Consider the following 18,281-nt stretch of genomic DNA (forward strand, 5'->3'; position numbering starts at 1 on the left):
AAGAAGAAGAAGAAGAAGAAGAAGAAGAAGAAGAAGAAGAAGAAGAAGTTGTCAACATATTTTATTTACAAAATGCATAAGGGTAAAGCCCTTTAAAATTATTTTATATGGTCACAACACTCACAATTTAGTTTCATGTGAATACTTCATCTACATTTCATTCAAGTTCATTTTAACTTCTCTTCCAATTTGCTTTTCAAAATAAAAAAAGTTGTATGTGTTAATATAAGAAATATTTCAAATACAAAAACAGATTTTAATTAGTGACAGAACTATTTGGTGAATGTAGGGATTTCTTAGTTAACTTAGTGTGGATAATCCTAGAACTTAGCTTAGAAATGACCTCAAGATTTTAAGATGATTTGAGTTTTATAAATTATGATTATGTCTGTTGAGTTGTTGCCAAAAAGCACAGCAAATTACAAGGGAATAAGGTCTGGGTCTTGACCAGAATATTAGTCTTTAGTGAATTCAGGATATAGTATCCCTAACACCCTAAAGAAGCAGACTGGGAGCTTTGGTTGGTCAAGAGACCATAGCTTATTAGCAGGAGAATCACTTAGAGCTATAAAAGGGGAAGGAACATGAATGAAAAGTGCCGGAAACCAGCATCAAGGACAAGGATCAAATAAGAGGATAGAAAACACAAAAAGTCAACGAGGTTGAGAATGGGTACAAGGCTAGATATGTTAAATGAATACTTTGTCTTTCAAACTTACTTTTATGCAAAGATTTTCCACCTCATCTCATCTGGCACTGGCAATTCCCATTTTGCAGACTAAGAAATATTAATAAGCACCTACTTGAACACAGGGCTCTCTTTTGAAGTAGGGAACATACAATATTTAAATAAAATCTGGAAAGATCAAGGTGGAGGACTATAAGAAAGAATAGATAGTTTTAATAAATAATATACAATAAGACACCTATTTTCCCTCAATAAAGCAAAGAGGGTTAGACTAGATGGCTTCCTAGGTCCCTAACAGTTTGAAGCTTATGATTCTATCATCCTAAGATTTTTGTTACCAAATAGGAGTATCTGATATGAAGTTTCTAAACAAAATACTGTTCTTTATCTATCTCTTTTACTCTGTCATGGCCAAAGCGCATAATTTTGAAATAAGTGTAAAAACTTAGAGGTTGATAATGAATTCTAAAAATTTAATAAAGTATAGGAGAAAAAGTCAATAAATTCAAGCTTTAAAAATTAAGCCAGGGCAGATAAAAATAGATCGTTTACTTTTCAGAAAATGTTTTTATGAAACTATTCAAATGCTATATAATACTTTGTAACTAACATGTGTCATAGTATACATATTATATTATTACTGTACATATTACATTTTCAATGATATCCATGAATAAATGTATAGCTCTCTGAGGAAAGAGTTCAGGGAAAACAGCATTGAACCAGCAGTCAGAGGATCTGATTCAGATGCTGATTGTGGAAGTTATTACTTACATGACATAGGGCATATAGGGCAGCTTACTTCCCATTTCTGGGTATCAGTCTCTTAATACATATACATATATATATATATATATATATATATATATATATATATATATACACACACATACATACATATGTGTGTGGAGAGAGAGAGAGAGAACATCTCTAAGGTAAATCACATACATTATGCTACTTCAGCAAAGTGGTAGGGCAGAAAGGAAGAATAAAGGTTTAACCAACAGGTAACTCTTCCAGACACTAAGTTGATCCCATTTAACAAAAAGTTCCTCACTTTGGAAGTTATCCATTCCTTCCATCTGATATCAAGAAAAACTTTCTAATAATTAGAGCTATCCAAAAATAGAATCAGCTACTTCAAGAAGTGTTACTTTTCTCTTCCTTGGAAGTATTAAAGCAGGGGCTGAATGATGACCTGTTGGTTATGTTAGAATGGAGATTCCTTCATGTATAGTCTATACTAGATAGCCACTGAGGTTCCTTCTCTCAAATTCTATGATTCTGTGATTCTGAGAGGGAGTGTCAGGGAAATAGAAAGTTCACTTTTGCTCTCACAATTAATCTTGAGAGAAAGCAAACAAGTATAGGAAACACAGTTTCCAACTAATATACAACTGTTCAAATTTAGTAGGGGCAGTGATGAGATGAAAGAAGTAATTCCTGATCTGGGTCTTGGCTCCTCCTTATGACCCATGGCCTAGGCTTGGGAGAGCCACAGGAAGGGTGGGGAAGCTGCAGCCTCCAGGTCACATGTAGCCCTCTAGGTCCTCAAGTGTGGCCTTTTGACTGAATCCAAACTTCATAGAACAAATCCCCTTAATAAAAGGATTTGTTCTGTAAAACTTGGGACTCATTCAAAATGCCACATTTGAGGACCTGGAAGACCACATGTGGCCTCGAGGCTGAAGGTTCCTCACCTCTGGTGCAGAACGAAGTTTCTACAGCTGAGGGTTTCTTCTCCTTGGAGACCTGTCCTTAGCAGGGATTCCAACTATTTCTCTCCACAACTCATCACTTCCTAATAATTGTGGAGAAGAGGGTGAATATTCAAATTTAAGTCCCAGCAAAAAAGTCCTGTAGCCATTCTTCCTTGGATGTCTCAAAACTTGGGAACTTTCAGTTCTCATTTCTAGTGGCTGGAAAACAAGACCTCCCTTTGGTTCTCCCCTGATTTTCAACTTTATGGTCAAAGGAAATGTGAAGTACAGAGCCATGGTCATCAAAGATATTTAGCAACCAGTTATATAAACCATTTTGGGCAGAAATTTTAAGGAAATGATTAAAATTAAATTTTTGGAGTACCCATTGAATTTCTAATAAATGCCATCCCTAAGTAACAGAGGAAAAAATCCTCAAAATTCATTCAAAGTTAATTAAACTATATTGGATGACCATTATTCTTACTATTTTGACTAAATATTTTAGACAACCAGAAATTGTTCGTTCAGATGACTTATCTATTTTATACCCATTTTTTTCCAAGGAAAACTTTATTATAAGGCTTACAGATCAATTCTGCTTTTGTATAACACCAGGGAACGCACCTGGTGAGAGTTTCTGGGACATAAGATTGTAAATATCTGTAAGCAAATTATGGTACTAGAATTTGTCAGAGTAACAGAATGACCTTTGCTAACAGCAGCAGAAGTCAGGGTTAGGGTGACATGGTAAAATATTCTCAGTAAATTTTCTTTTCTCACATTTGCAGTAGTTTTCTACCTCATCTGGGAATGAGACATGTCACTAGGTATAAATAGCCGTGTGTTATAGGTAAGATTGAAATAACCAAAAATGTTTTCTAATATGCACAAAATGAAGACCAGAATCATTTTATGCTGACATAAGGGAGACATTGATATCCATCTATCTATCTCTTTCTATCATCAATATATCTATCACCTATCTCTTTCAATTTATGTCTCTTTTTTTTACAATCTGGGGAAATATTTATTAATTAAAACTATTTTTCATAGTTTACAAAGAGGTTTGCTAACAAGGTTGAATTGACCTTAAAATTCTCAGGAGGCCCAAGGTATCACATCTTTCCTTATAAATTCTCAAGTGCTGTCTGGGCAGGAAGGCAGGGGCTGTGTGCAGGTAGTTTACAGGCGCTAAACCTGTCAATCCTTGAGATGCATATGGTAGCGACTGGCTCCCTGGAGCAAAATATCCTAGACTCCTCTGTGAGCTTCACTCTCCTTCTTCCCCTCTCTTCTCACCAGCCCCTCCTCCTTTCCCATCTTCAGGAAAGGTTTTTATCTCCTGTAGGATCTGTTCTTGAAGCCTTGATTGTCTTGGCCATCATCAGGGCATTTTTTTTTAACAGGAGGTTTCCTAGGATCATAAGACACTGTGCTGCCAACTGCTGAGGCAGAATGGGCACTATTGGTGCTCGGGCCATCATACAGCCGTCTTTCCTCAGCATTATTGTAAATGCTGCTGCTGCTACTGCTGCAGGTGTAGTTGTTGGAGGTGTATGTGGAAGGTTTGATCTTGATCTTTTCTGGAATAGCTGCTCCTCCGGTACCAAATTTCTCCTGCCATCTTCTGATATCAGTAGGCTGCTTGGCCACAGAGTCAACAAAGGTCATTTTTGCTTGTCGGCCTTTGGGTTTGTTGGCATGAGCTGACCGAATGTTATTGCTCAAGAGGTGCAATCACTTCTCCCGAGCATCTTGTAGTCGAAGACACATCTCCCACCAAGCATCAAATTGCTCCACTCTCTCTCTCTCTCTTAAAGTCTCTATGGCAGTGAATTTTCCACAGCTGATCAATCTCTTCAGTTAACATGTGGTTGCATTCCTCAATTCTATAGAATTGTTCAGGGGCACATCTCTCCAAAACTGATTTAATTACAGAAGAGAGAAAATTATGTTTATGTTATTATTGAGGACTCTAATGCACTGCTAGTGCAAGGACATCATCCTCCATAGGTAAGCACAATCAGAACCAGAATAGACTTGCATCTTTGAATTCATTGTACTTTTGGTAAACCCAGCTTCCTCTTCTTCATGAAGTGAGAAGACTGCTTTCCTCTTTGGCTGAAAGGAGTGAATCAGTTCAAGAGAAGGAAGTGGCCTGAATGGTAAGCAAGTGGATGTTCAGTAATGTGGAGGTCACATCAGTGGAGATTTTTTCAATCTGACATAACTGGCTCCCAAATGCTGCCTTTCTGCCATGATCTCATTCATCTTAGGGATTTTCTGAGCGGCATTATTAGAGTTTTTATAACCAGCTTTGGAACCATTCTGCTTACTGTGATTTTTCTCTCCACAATCCCAGTTGCAGTTTTAACAATTTTTTTTTTCTGGGGCTGGTCATAGCTGAGGTATAATTTAAAAGACGTGGTGGGCTGTTCATAGTCAACATTCACATCTGTCTCCCCAATCCCTGCAAATTGGCTTGATGGTTTTCTCTCCAAGTTTGAGGCTTTGGATTTCCCTTTCTGTGTCTTTAAGTTGTTAGACCCCCCTCTTTTCTCTTTTGGCTTGGGAGAAAATTCTCCCTCCCATTTTCCTACATCGAAGCTGTTCACACTCAACTTGGTCTTTTCCAATTTGGATTTCTATGCATCTTTGTGCTTTTTTGTTTGTTTGTTTGGTTTGGTTTGGTTTTTTTTTTCCCATATGGTTGACAGAAGCTACCTCCAACAGATGTAAAAATTTCTTGCTGCTGCTGCTGCTGTTATTGCTGCTCTCTTTGTCGCTCTCTGTGTGGCTGGCTACAAGAGGCCTTCCAACTTTTCTGACAGCCCACCTCTATTTCCTTCTCCTTAGGAAAAACATCTTGGGGACATTTTCTAGAGATACTTACCTCGAGGTCTTGCTCCTCAGGCTCAATATTCCTTTCAACCTCCTGAGCAACAGGAATTAACTTCTTCCAGCGGGCCACTAAGTCCTTGGCAAAGCCTCCTACGTGCTCATGTTTCCTCAAGCCAGTCACTATTTTCCAACACCTGTTTCTGCAAGAATGTCCAGCATGATAGGTAAATCTGAGAGTCTCTTCAGATGTTTTAGTAGCTTCTTTGGCTCAGGGTTACCAGCCAGTCTCAACTGCAATGTCTCTGCCACTTCCAGGTTGGACTTCACTGCCATGGTGGTCACTGGCACAGCCTCATTGCTGGGACTGGGCTCTTGGCACCTCCATGGACAGGGGAAGAGGGAAAGAGTGATAGAAAGGGAAGCGCACATCCCACGCCTCCTTTACAGCGCTGGCCTATATGTCCCTTTCTATCATCTATATAAACATATAGATATAACATATATGTAGGGAGAGCTCTACAGATGGATTATATGTATATATATATATAGTACATCTCTGTGTGTATGTGCATATATGTATATGCACTGATATGTACATTATATATAAATATATACACATATCTCCCTGTGTTTGTGAATTTGAATAAATGTTTTCTAAATTTATTCTTTGTTTAGAATTATTACCATATCTGCCTGTATCTCTTTGTGTCTTTCTTTCAATTGAACCTGTGATTTCATCAGTGTAGAAAGGTATCAGTGAGTTATTTCTTCTACCAGTATAGCTCAGCACCTTATATTTTGATAGAGAGCTACCCGGGGCTCTGAGAGGTTATCTCCAGGGTCACACAATGAGAATTCATCAAAGACAGGACTTGAGCCCAGTTCTTTCTGAGTTCAAGGTCAGTTCTCTATCCACTGCCACCTCTCTGTGTAAGTTGAAATGGAAAATTATACAAAAGATAGTAGAGTGAAGCTCATTATTTGATAAATAAGATTATTTTAACATCATTTATCTTTCAACCCAAATTAATACATTAATATGAGGACAAGCTTATAATAAATGTAGGTCAGGTGGAGATGGAAAGCCTAGGAAGTACAGGAGTAGATCAAATAAAGTCAAACAGATAAAGGAAGGGGGCAAAATATTTATCATTCACTTTGAAAATTTCATTTGCTTCAATTTGCTAATAATATTTCACGTTCTAAAGTATAGAATGGAAATTAAATTTTACACACCACTATTCAGGGTCATAATTGAAATTAAGTTTTACAAAAGGAGTCAGAAATTGTTCTATGCAAATATTTAAATATTAATATTTATTGCGTTGGGATAATTATTTTCTAAGTTAAGTACACATTTAAGAGTTCCCTTGAAAGGTTGCTTTTTTTTTTTTAAAGACTGGAATATACTACTAGAATTTTTACTTCTAAGTAGATATCATGTAAGTTGTTTTCAAATACTACTACAATAACTTTTTTTAAAAAAAAAACAGGATCTAAATTAGTCCATCACTAAGTCATTTTAAATATAATGATATTATGAATTAGAAAATAAAGTGTTCCATTTAATTCAACAAGTATTTATTATTATTTTAATTTTGAGAAATGATAATATAAAATAAAATACCTAAGGTAGTAAAAATAAAGTCAGAAATTCAAGTATATAATTGAGCTCATCATCATCTCCCTAAAAGCTAACTTATTTTGGAAACCTCTAGTTTTGTTAATATCACTGCTAGTCTTTGGGATCTATAGACTTGAGAAACCAGGATCATCCTGGCCTACTTCCTCATATCCTCCAAATCCAGGCACCATGTTTTATCAGTTTTACCTCCAAAATACTTTTCATATCTATATATTTTTGCCTCTTTTAATAGCCATTATACTAGTTCATTATACTAGTTCAGACTCTCTCCTTCTCACTTGAATGACTGCAATAATCTCTTACCCACTTTCAATAGCCTATAAGGTCATCATTCTATGAAATCCTAAATAATATAACCATCCTTTTTATGAATGCACAGTACTTATTGTATTATTCTTGCCAAAAAACAAAAACAAAGTAAAACAAACAAAATTTTGTCCCAGTACACAATCAATGAAGACTAGTTTTTATCTTGGTAATAAAGTCCCTCTTTATCTGGTCCCAAAGTATGTCGCCAGTTTTATTTCCTACAACTTCCCCTCCCTCTTCTCCCCGCATTGTACTGTGCTAAGAGTTATGGATATAATAATAATTATAACAACAACAACAACAACAACAATACAGTTGAAAGACCTTTTGGCCTAAAAGAGATTATATTCCAATGACAACAAGGTGGTAAAGCAATAGAGGGCTGGGTCTTGAGTCAGAAAGAAATAAATTCAAATCCAGTCTCAAATCACTTACTAGGTTGATCCTGAGCAAGTCACTAAAAATTGGTTTGCCTCAATTTCCTCAACTATAAAAAGGAGATAATGATAGCACTTTGGTTCCAGGATGGTTATGAGGATCAAATGAGATAACATTTGTAAAGCATTTAGCACAGTTCCTGGGACTTGGTAGGTACTTCAGAAATGCTTATGACCTTACTTTCTAATGGGAGAGACCTTATGAATACAAATAGGTATATACAAGATATGTGTAGAGTAAGATACAAAGTAACCTAAGAGGTTACACTGCAGACCCATGCAAGGCAAGACTATGGGAGATGAAACATCCTGTTTGAGGAACAGCAAGTAGGATGATGTGGCTGGACCAATGTGTGGAGGATGGTAATGTGTCCTTTTGTGTAGCATGGACTTTTCTTGTTGCATTTGTGAAAAAGCCCAAGAGTTCTCAGATTGAGCCCCAGGTGAATAAATATAAAACATCACAAGATCTGTAGAGCAATAAAAATCTGATTATGTAGAAATAAGAGGATCAAGCTCCTAAACCCTAGAGAACGTTGCAACTCTAGAAAGATTGTTGACAAATAAAATTCAGTGTTTGCTTTTATGATTATGTTTAGACAATTTCCAGAGCAGTACTCTCTTCTTAGATAATAGCTATTAGAAGTAGCCTTGATACTAACATCACATTGTGCCCAAAACTTGTATGAAGGAGGTTGTATCTCTTCTGACAGGGAAAGACCCTATTTTTGTGTTACTACCACCAGGCCTCATGAGGAATCTATGTGAGGAACTATAGAGGAAAAAGGAAATGCTTCCTACTTTCATCCTAAACCCTTGTTGACTGCAGGAACTGGAGGATAAGGGGATTGGTATAGAAAAATTGCCCAGTCAGGAAGATCTCTTTATCAAAAGAGGTTAGCTCCTTTTCTGCCATTTACAGTGTTAGAGTGTTGCCTAGAGCACTGAGAAGATAAGTGACTTGTCCAAGGTCACACAGCCAGTACCAATAAGAGACACATCTTTAATTTAGGATTTCCTGATTTTAAATCTAGCTTTCTTTCCACTAAACCATGCAGTCTATCCTGATAATCTTAATAAAGATTGGCTTACTACTAATGCAGTCTGAGATTCATTTATATTAAAATCTTGGAACCTGAGGACCTTCTGGGCTTTTTCACTATTTCTAGAATTATCTCTTCCCCATCCCGCTCCTTCCTTTCCCAATTTTTTTAACCAGATTATAGAATCATAGAATTTCAGGGTTCAAATGGATATCAAATATCATCAAGTTTAATCTGTGGGTAAAAATGTATTTCTTCTACAACATTTATAATAAGTAATCAACACATTTAAATATCAACAATGACAGCCCAGGAACTCAATATAACCTGAGGCAGATTATCTCATTTCTAGAAAACTCAGTTGATTAGGAAATCTTCCTTACATCAAGTTTAAGTCTGTTTCTTTCCAACTTTCAACCATTGTTCCTAGTTTTGCACTCTATGGATAAATTAGTCGTCTCCACATAACAACCCTTCAAATACCTGAAGACTGTGATCATAGACTCCCTAAGTCTTCTCAAAACAAGAAACAATATCTTCTGGTCTATTGCCTAAATGTTGGATGACATGGTTTCCATTTGCCTTGACATCCTGGTAACTCTCCCACAGAACACATTCCAAATTAACAATATCCTTCCTAAAATGCAACAACCAGAACTGAACACAAAACTCTGTATTTGGACTAAGGAAGAGTACAGAGATCCCTGACTCCTTTAAAATCTCATGGCATTTTCTTTACAATTCTCTTATTGCAGTTTAAAACATCACAATTGCCACATTAGAAGTACTTTGTTATCTGTTGGACTTTGAATTAAGAGAAACCATTGTTTGATACCCTTTGACTCCTGGCATTGGTATAACTGTGGCAAGTCCCTTAACCTCTCTAAGTTTCAGTTTCTTCACCTGTAAAAAGGGACTACCATTGTAATAATCAAATGAAACAGTATATGTAATGTGCTTTCAAACTTCAAAGCACTATATTCCATGTTAGTAATTATTTTGCTTATTATTTATGCATTTATCTAATCCTGCCTACTTTGACATAAATTCCTTGAGGGTCAGCATGGTCTACCTCTTTGCTTATAGCACCAGGCATATAACTAGAAAAATAATTTAGATAGGTAGGGAGAGAGAGAGAAAGAGAGAGAGAGAGAGAGATGATAGGGAGAGAGAGAGACAGAAAGACAGACAGACAGGTGGGGGTGCATACTCACAGAAATACATTGAATTAATGAGTGAACAAGATAACTTTCCTAGGTAAATACATGAATAAAATAAATATCTAATAAATCTCACCAACACAATGATTATATTGTTCTATGAAATAGGAAGTCATGTAGCTCTGTTGAAGAAGGGGAAAAAGGAGCTCAAAGGATTAGAAAAGACTGTTTCAAAAAAGTAGCAGTTACCCTTTTCATAAGAGGATTTCAGGGAAAGTCTAGCTTTCAGGTATCCTGGTAAGAGAATTATTTTCCAAGTATGGATTAGATGTCCCTAGAGATCCCTGCCAATGCAGAAATTTTGTGATTCTGAGGCTTGTTTGGAAAGTTCATTTATTTTATGTTATTTGGGAAACTTTGACCCACATTCCTCATCTACTGTTATTTTAAAAAATGCTTAGAAATTATCTATAATAAACTGACAAAATTTAATTTTTTATTATTCCTTTAAGAAAAGTAAAATCTTATCCACTAGTGAATGGAAGTCCAGGGTGTTAGCAAAAGGGCTATGTGTATATGTTGAAATACATCTCCAAGTCTTACAGTAGAACTTAGAAGAGAGCAAATATCACAGAAGGTAATTACTGGATAACTGTCTCTTGTCAGAATTCTTGTCAGGATTTCTTCCAGGTGAAAGAAAAGGAGAAATATTTGGTGGATCCAAGAATCTTTGTTGGAAAGCAAGGTGCCATCCAATCTTGTCCAGTCTGAATATGTAATACAAGGAAAGAGCAGCAACAGAAGTCAGACTAATTTGGAAGGCAGTAATGAGAGAGCTGCAACTTTTTAAGCAGCTTGCCATGCATGCAACCTGTAACAATGGGATTCAGAGCTCTAAACAGTGTGAGACTCTCCAAAAACATAAACCTAGAGCCCTTACTATCAAGTGACACAGTATTCTATTGACTTTTGTAGTGTTTGGTAGTATAAGGAATACCTTGAAGACCCCAGAACAATCAACAATCAAGCATGCCTAGAAGGTATTGGAAAGAATGATTAAATGGATAAACAAAACCTACATAAAAGGGAAATTTCCCATCTGGAAAGGGAAGGAGAATTGTTGATAAGAGATGGGCTTTTGAATGCCTGCTTGCACAGTGATATTCAAAAAAATCAGCAATGTGGTATATGAAAGAAAAAAAGTATAGAGTGTTGAAATTAGAAATTAGTAATATGTATTTCCACATTCTGTAGAAATAATTACTTTTTACTTCTGTTACTAATAATCTTAAGAAGGTATGAGTTACTATATCCTGCTTTGTTCAATTTTCATTTCTAATTTTTCCAAATCTGTCTAATAGGAATTGCAGTATAATTCCTTAACATACTTTCCATCACATAATAGGTCAGGATTCTGCATAAAAACAAACAAAACAAAAAAAAAATACTCATGACATTTAATGAAAGTGATTAATGGAAAATGCCCAGAATTAGAGGTCAGGACACCTTGATTCTAGGTCTGGTTCTTCTATCTGTGACCTTTATTGAAGTCAGCAAACTTTTTCTGTGCTTTAGTTTCCTAATGTATCAAATGAGAATAATGATATCAATCCAGTGTACCTCATATCTTACCAATAGAATCAAAAAAGGGTGTATTTTTCTTATTTATTTTAGTAACCATGATGAATAAATTCATCAAGCAGCCAGACTGCTGGCCATGAAATTAAAACACACATACACACACACACACACACACACACACACACACATACAAACACTACAGCATACATCTTCAATGATGATAAAGCTGACCATAAAGCACAGGTTAAGTTGTTGTTAGATTAGATGTGTCTGACTTTTCATGATTCCATTTAGTCTTTTCTTGGCAAAGATACTGCAGTGATTTGCCATTTCCTTTTCCAGTTCATTTTATGGATGAGGAAACTGAGGCAAACAGGGTTAAGTGACTAGCCCAGGGTCATACAGCTACAAAGTATCTGAGGCCACATTTGAACACAGGTCATCCTGACTCAAGGTCCAGAGCTCTATCCACTGTGCCATCTAGCTACCCACAACAACCACATATCTTACAAATAGGAAAAAGCGTGTTTTTCTTTTTTTGTTTGTTTGTTTGTTTTTTTGTAACCATGATGCATGAATTCATGATCAATTGGCCAGACTACTGGCCATGAAATTAAACAAATCAAAAAACAAAACAAAATAAAACACAAATTGTCACATACATCTGCAATGATGATAGAGTGGTGAAAGAGAAGGCAAAACCCATACCCATTATCTCTCCCATTAGAAGTGAATGTTTTGAAAGAAGAAACTGTTATATATTCCTATTTGTATCTCCAGCACTTAATAAAATGATTTTCTCATTTTCTTATTCAGTGGATTAGTCATGTCCAACTCTTCTGTGGACCAACTGTACATGGGGTTTTCTTGGAAAAGATACTTGAGTAGTTTGCCATTTTCTTCTTCAGTTGATCCAGCGGATCCATTTTATCAGGCAATCAGAGACTAAATGACTTGCCCAGGTCACACAGCTAGGAAGTGTCTAATGCTGGATTTGAGCTCAGGTCTTTCTGACTCCAGGCCCAGTGCTTTATCTACTGAGCCATCAGCTGACTCCTGTTTTACTCATAGTAAATATTTAATAGGTGCTGTTTTTATTCATCCATTCAGAGGGTGCTAAGAATCATAGTTTTTAGATTATAAATAAACATAAAGTTACTTTTGCTAATTTAAATATAACATCCTTGTCCAATGACCTACTACTGAATATGGAAACTGAGTTGGTTTTTCTTTTGCTCAATATCCTCACTGTAAATGCATCTAGGAGATGAAATAAAGTTGTGATTAAATGGAAGGATTGCTCAAATATTCTCAAGACTTAGAATCAAATAAAAAAATTGTTTTAGAGTTGGTTTGGTTGTATGTCTAAAGTCAGTAAAAAACAATTTTATTCAGATATTTCATCATCTTATATGACAATGTTGAATACATTGACTAAAAGACAATGGTAGGCATGGGTGAGGATGGTGGCAAATGGATTAAAATGTTTTTTAAGAGGAAAAAATGGGAACTACCAATGTAGTCTCATGCCAATAACTCATAAGTAAGTTCTTCAAGAAAATTATTATATGGGGGACAGCTAGGTGGTGCAGTGGATAGAGCACCAGCCCTGAAGTCAGGAGGACCTGAGTTCAAATCCGGCCTCAAACCAAACACTTGACACATACTAGCTGTGTGACCTTGGGCAAGTCACTTAAGCCCAATTGCCTTAACAAAAAAAAAAGAAAAGAAAGGAAAACTATTATATGACACCCCATGGTGATCACCAAATACCATCACCCAAAATGAAATTGATTAAATTGATATTTTAACAGAAAAGAAATGACTCATTACTTATATGGAAACAATTTCTGAATTGGCTGCCTCTGTCCAGTCATACTAGCAGCTTATTACAGAGAAGAACTAAACTAGAAGAATAAAATTGAGGAAAGGGTATGGCATATTAAAATAACTACCACCTTAGTGACATGAAGAAATCAATGATACCAACAATGGAGTTCAGACGCAAGAAAGGACTTAGCTAACAATTTCCTTCCTAAGTTCAATCTATTTAAATTAATTCCCATAGGAACAGTTCATTGAAACTTTATTTCAACCTATTTTGTAGAAGTCTTTTAAAAATGCATTATACACTTCTTTGTTCTTTTTTAATGGAACATATTGAATACAATTTATAATTTATCTCACTGCAGTCAGTTGTTATTGAATCATACTTCTTATTTGCTATATCTTTAATATAGGATTTCAAGTCCATACTTAGTAGAGGGGGGATCTAATACTTTTCTATGGTCTCTCCTATGGAACACATTTTCCCCCTCATTTCTTTAGAGGCTTTTTACATTGAGTTTTGAGTTTATATCTGTGCTCTGCTTGGTGTACTTTTTTCATAATTCTGGTTTCCAAACAGGCAGGGCCATTAATGCATAAATGGTTAAAGCCTCCTTGGTATAAATACAAATACTTGGCATTTAATCTTGGTCTACATGGAAAAACACAAACTAAAGTGGGCATTTGGCAATATTCAGTAAATCTAATCAATGTGAATGGCCAAATTGATTAATCCATGAAAAAAATTTTCATTTTTTGTATTTCTGTTATCTACTTTGGCTAACTATATTGCTCAAATTTATGGTATAGTTGCTTAAGCCCCACTTCACTTAATGTTTCACTATGTTATGGCCAAAACCATAATTTAACTTCCACTCAGTCAGTACTGAGATCAATGACTGGATCAACCATTCTGTGATTTGCATTGGTCTTTCACTGTGATCATTTTTTTTAATCTAATTCTAAAACAGGTTATGTTTTTAGTTCATCCTTCTGTTGATTGCCATCAAGAATATAATTTTGTAGGTGATTTCATTACAATAAACAACATAAATATGTTCTTTGTCCTTAATATGGTGAAAGAAATATTTTCTGATGAGAATACTCATTTCTAAATATTTGGTGATTTAAATTTCATTTCCACTAAATCAGTTATTACATTCTCTTGACAGTTTACTTACTCATGAAACCTCTGTGAAGTAACATGACACTGTTTTTTATTGTATAGTACTTTTTAATGCCATATGAATTGTATCTTATGTGTCCCCATATGAATCTCCGTATGAATTGTATCTTATGTGTCAATATGACAATTGTGTGTGTTTCATTTGTGTTTCTTATATAGGTTATCCTGAAATTTTCAATGCTGTTTTAATAGCTAAAAACTAAAATTTTTGAAACTCCCTGTAGAAGAATATTTTTAGATACAAATAGGAAAAAAAAACTAACAAACCAAAAAAAAAACAAACAAACAAACAAACAAACCCTCCATTCCTTTCTATGCCACAGCACAGTATAGTTTCATTAACTTTACAGTCTTAGAAATGAAAGGACTACTCTTAGGTTAGATAAAACTTATCATATGCTGTGACCTCATACTTCTTGCATCTTACTAAAAATTAAATCCAATACCAAATCTTCATTGAGAACATTAGTGTACCACTGTTAGTTAAGACCATTTCTCACAGTAAATATATTTTATTAGATTAAATAATATTAGCTAATAACTATGCTCTTGGATAAACTCAAATCACTTTTAATCTTTGTGAAAACTATATTTTTATTTATTTAAATATAAGATTACTTTTTTTTTTACTTATAGCAATACATATTCCCTAAAATTAATTAGGGAATATGTTTTTTATATAACAGAAAAATAGCCTACATTGAACTTTTTCTAAACCTAAAATCACTTTGTCTTTAAACTATAGGAGAGCAATATTACAACTGAAATTTGACTGAATTAAATCAAGAAAATTACCTTCTTGAAAATGTATATTTTGCTGAAATTCAGATAATGCCTTTAATATTGAAAATGAGTTGCCTTCCTAAGTGTTTTATTTAAATTTTATTTAAAAACCAAATTTCCTCTAAAGAAAACCACAGAAAGTCACATCAACCACCATAATACAAGCAATCCAAACCATTTTTCCAATAAGTTGGAATCTAGAACAGGGGTGGTGAACTTGCAGCCTAGAGGCCACATGTGGCTACATAGGTCCTCAAGTGCAGCCCTTTGACTAAATGCAAATTCAGCCTGCATTTCAGGATGTAAAGCACCACATATGGCCTTGAGGCTGCAGGTTCATCACCCCTGATCTAGACTGTCAGTAGTATTGAGTTGCATGCAGTTTAACAAACCTACCCAATTAAATGAGGGCTTCATTGCCAAGACAAAGCATGAAATGCTTTCACTGGTGGCAGGCATCCATATGTTTAGCTTGTGTTGGATAACATAGTTCCAAAATGGGCTTCTGCCTATCTAACATTTTAATGATAAAATTTGGGGGTATATTTAAATGTCTATCTAGTTCAAGGCAGCTCTATAATCTAAATGATCTACTTATTTGTTCAAATTCTGTACCTTCAACTATTCATTCACTACTTGTCATAAAAGTCACTGATAATTATCTCACATCACAGAGAATGTTAAAATTTTTCTCAAAATAAAACAAAAAAGTTTATTCCCTGAAACCCACACATATAGTTTTTTCCCTTTTGTATATGAACAGAAATTACAAAAGAAAAGTAGCTGAAATATTTTAATTACATTTAAATTATAGACCACAATAGTTGGATGTATCTCATCTCACTGATGTGGGTGTCCATAACCTTATTTAATTAATGTAAAATTACTTGATATGAATTACTAAAAAAAAACATAACAAATGAGATACAAGATACCTAAACCTGCTTTGAAAAGTTATTTAAAATCATTAGTGAAAGGAGGATTAGTGATTATGGTGCCAAAAACAAAACAAAAAAAAAGCAGGAAAAGAACATCAAAGAAACATTTTAAAATATATAAAAATGAGTAAATGGATGATCAGAAAAACATAGATAACATCTCAGTTTTATATGGCATTATGACTTGGAAAGCACTTAATATCAATTATTTCATCTGATCTGTATAGCAGTCCTATGAGGAGGTGCTATTATTATCCTTATTTAACAGAGAAACAGAGTATTGTTAGTACTATCACTTTAAATTGAACATAGGTTTTAAAAAACAAGCTATATATAATGGAGATTTAAGATTTCATACACAATCCTCTATTATCCTGTTGTTTACATATATAAATGTTCATATTTGTTAATGTTTGTTAAATATGTGATAGGTAAAAAAGAATATTTCTTTTTTTAAAATTATTAAAGTCTTTTAAATATTGGTTTATTCATAAAAAATAGTTAGGGTACATACTATATACTACAAATTATTAGCTAAGGCACCAATAAATAGCTAAAATTAAGCTTTTCTATTCTTTGTATGCAACTTCAAATATAGAATTTCTCATGAAGTAATTTATTTTTCAATCATTATCATTGCCATCATATTTTTTAAAATGCCAATTTCCTTAAAGAAGTGATTAAATGACATCATAAGGTTGAATAAGCTTATGTTTGTATATTGTTTTTATTACAAAATTCTTCAAATAAATTATCTCACATAATTGAAACTAGAGGAAATTTTTGAGGTCATTTTGACCAATCCCTTCATCTTAAAATGACACCCATTCCCACAGAAATCAAGCTACTTATCCATTGTCACTGAAAGTGTAAATAACTAATAGTATATTGAATCTGACAGTTACTAACAATAGGAACTTGATGTTCAATACCTGGATTACAGTCCTCTCAATCATAATTCCTATCCTCATAGTAGCAGAATTTAACATATTTCATGTTCTCATAAACACCTTAATATCTCAGTTTCTCAAACTACTCAACTCTTAGGACCTAATCTTCCTCTCTACCTCAGCTACACACAGGGGTGGTCATACCCTCTATATAACCCCAAATCACAATTATTCTACTTCCATGATTAACAAAACCCCTGAAATTCCTTTATTTGATCCTAAGTTCCTATTTTTTCCATTTCTTTCAATGTTTTATTACTCTAGAACCTATTATTCACCTTTAACATGACTTCTAATCCCTATGAACCTTAAGACTTTCCCAGAGTATCATGTGATTGAGTGTCACACATGGAAAACAGAGAAGGCCAATTTGACTAAATCACAGATGAATATGAGAATGGGGGTAATGTCCACTGAGTTTGGAAAGAAAAGTTGGGACCAAGTTCACTATGGCTTTAACAGTTAAACAAAGGAGTTAATATTATATCCTAGAAGCTATAGACAGTCACTGAAATTGGTTGAATAAAGGAGCTGTATCTGTACTTAATGACTGTTACTTTGGAAGCAGTGTAAAAGATAGACTAGAAAGTAAGAGATGTGAGGCATAGAGATTAACCAGCAAGTCACTGCATTAGTCTAGGCCTGAGATGATGAAGGCCTGTATCCAGATGGCAGCACTATCAGAAGAGAGAAGTGGAGCATTTATGAGAGAAATTACAAAGATAAAATCAATAGGACTTAGCAATAGATTAGATATGATAGGTGATGAGGGAATTGTGGGAATTGGGTGAATCACACTGGCTCCATCTTGTCACACATATCTGGATCTAGATCAGTTTACTTTCTATTCAATTATTGTCCTAGTCCAATTTCTGTCCTGTAGGAAAACTTTTTACATTGTTTGAAGCTGGCCCTGAATGGCTGGGAAGCTGCATAACTTCTACCTGGTTGCTTAGAGACCCTTATCTAAGGACTTAGGTTATGCTGACCAGAAACCTAGTCAGATCTGAAGATTGATGCAGGGAGTTTTCTCATAATTATACATTTCAAACAACCCATACGTCTTATCTGAAAACTGGCCCCATTCTGGTCAATCAGTTATTGTTTCCATGTTTCTTTGATTGAATATAGATACTTGGAGTAAGTGAGACGTCACTTTTTTTTCTGATTTCAAGGAATTTCACCTGTTT

At 34.7% G+C, this 18,281-nt stretch overlaps 1 protein-coding gene and 1 pseudogene across 1 annotated transcript in view; both read right to left on the reverse strand.

Moving 5' to 3' along the window:
- LOC114045873 (polypeptide N-acetylgalactosaminyltransferase 13) overlaps positions 1-18,281 on the reverse strand; it is an 816,024-nt gene that overhangs the window by 523,951 nt on the left and 273,792 nt on the right. The window lies entirely within an intron of this gene.
- On the reverse strand, positions 3,727-5,601 carry LOC114045775 (annotated as a pseudogene).

This window comes from Vombatus ursinus, unplaced genomic scaffold, assembly GCF_900497805.2.
Source record: "Vombatus ursinus unplaced genomic scaffold, bare-nosed wombat genome assembly UNPS02014779.1, whole genome shotgun sequence".
NCBI lineage: Eukaryota > Metazoa > Chordata > Mammalia > Diprotodontia > Vombatidae > Vombatus > Vombatus ursinus.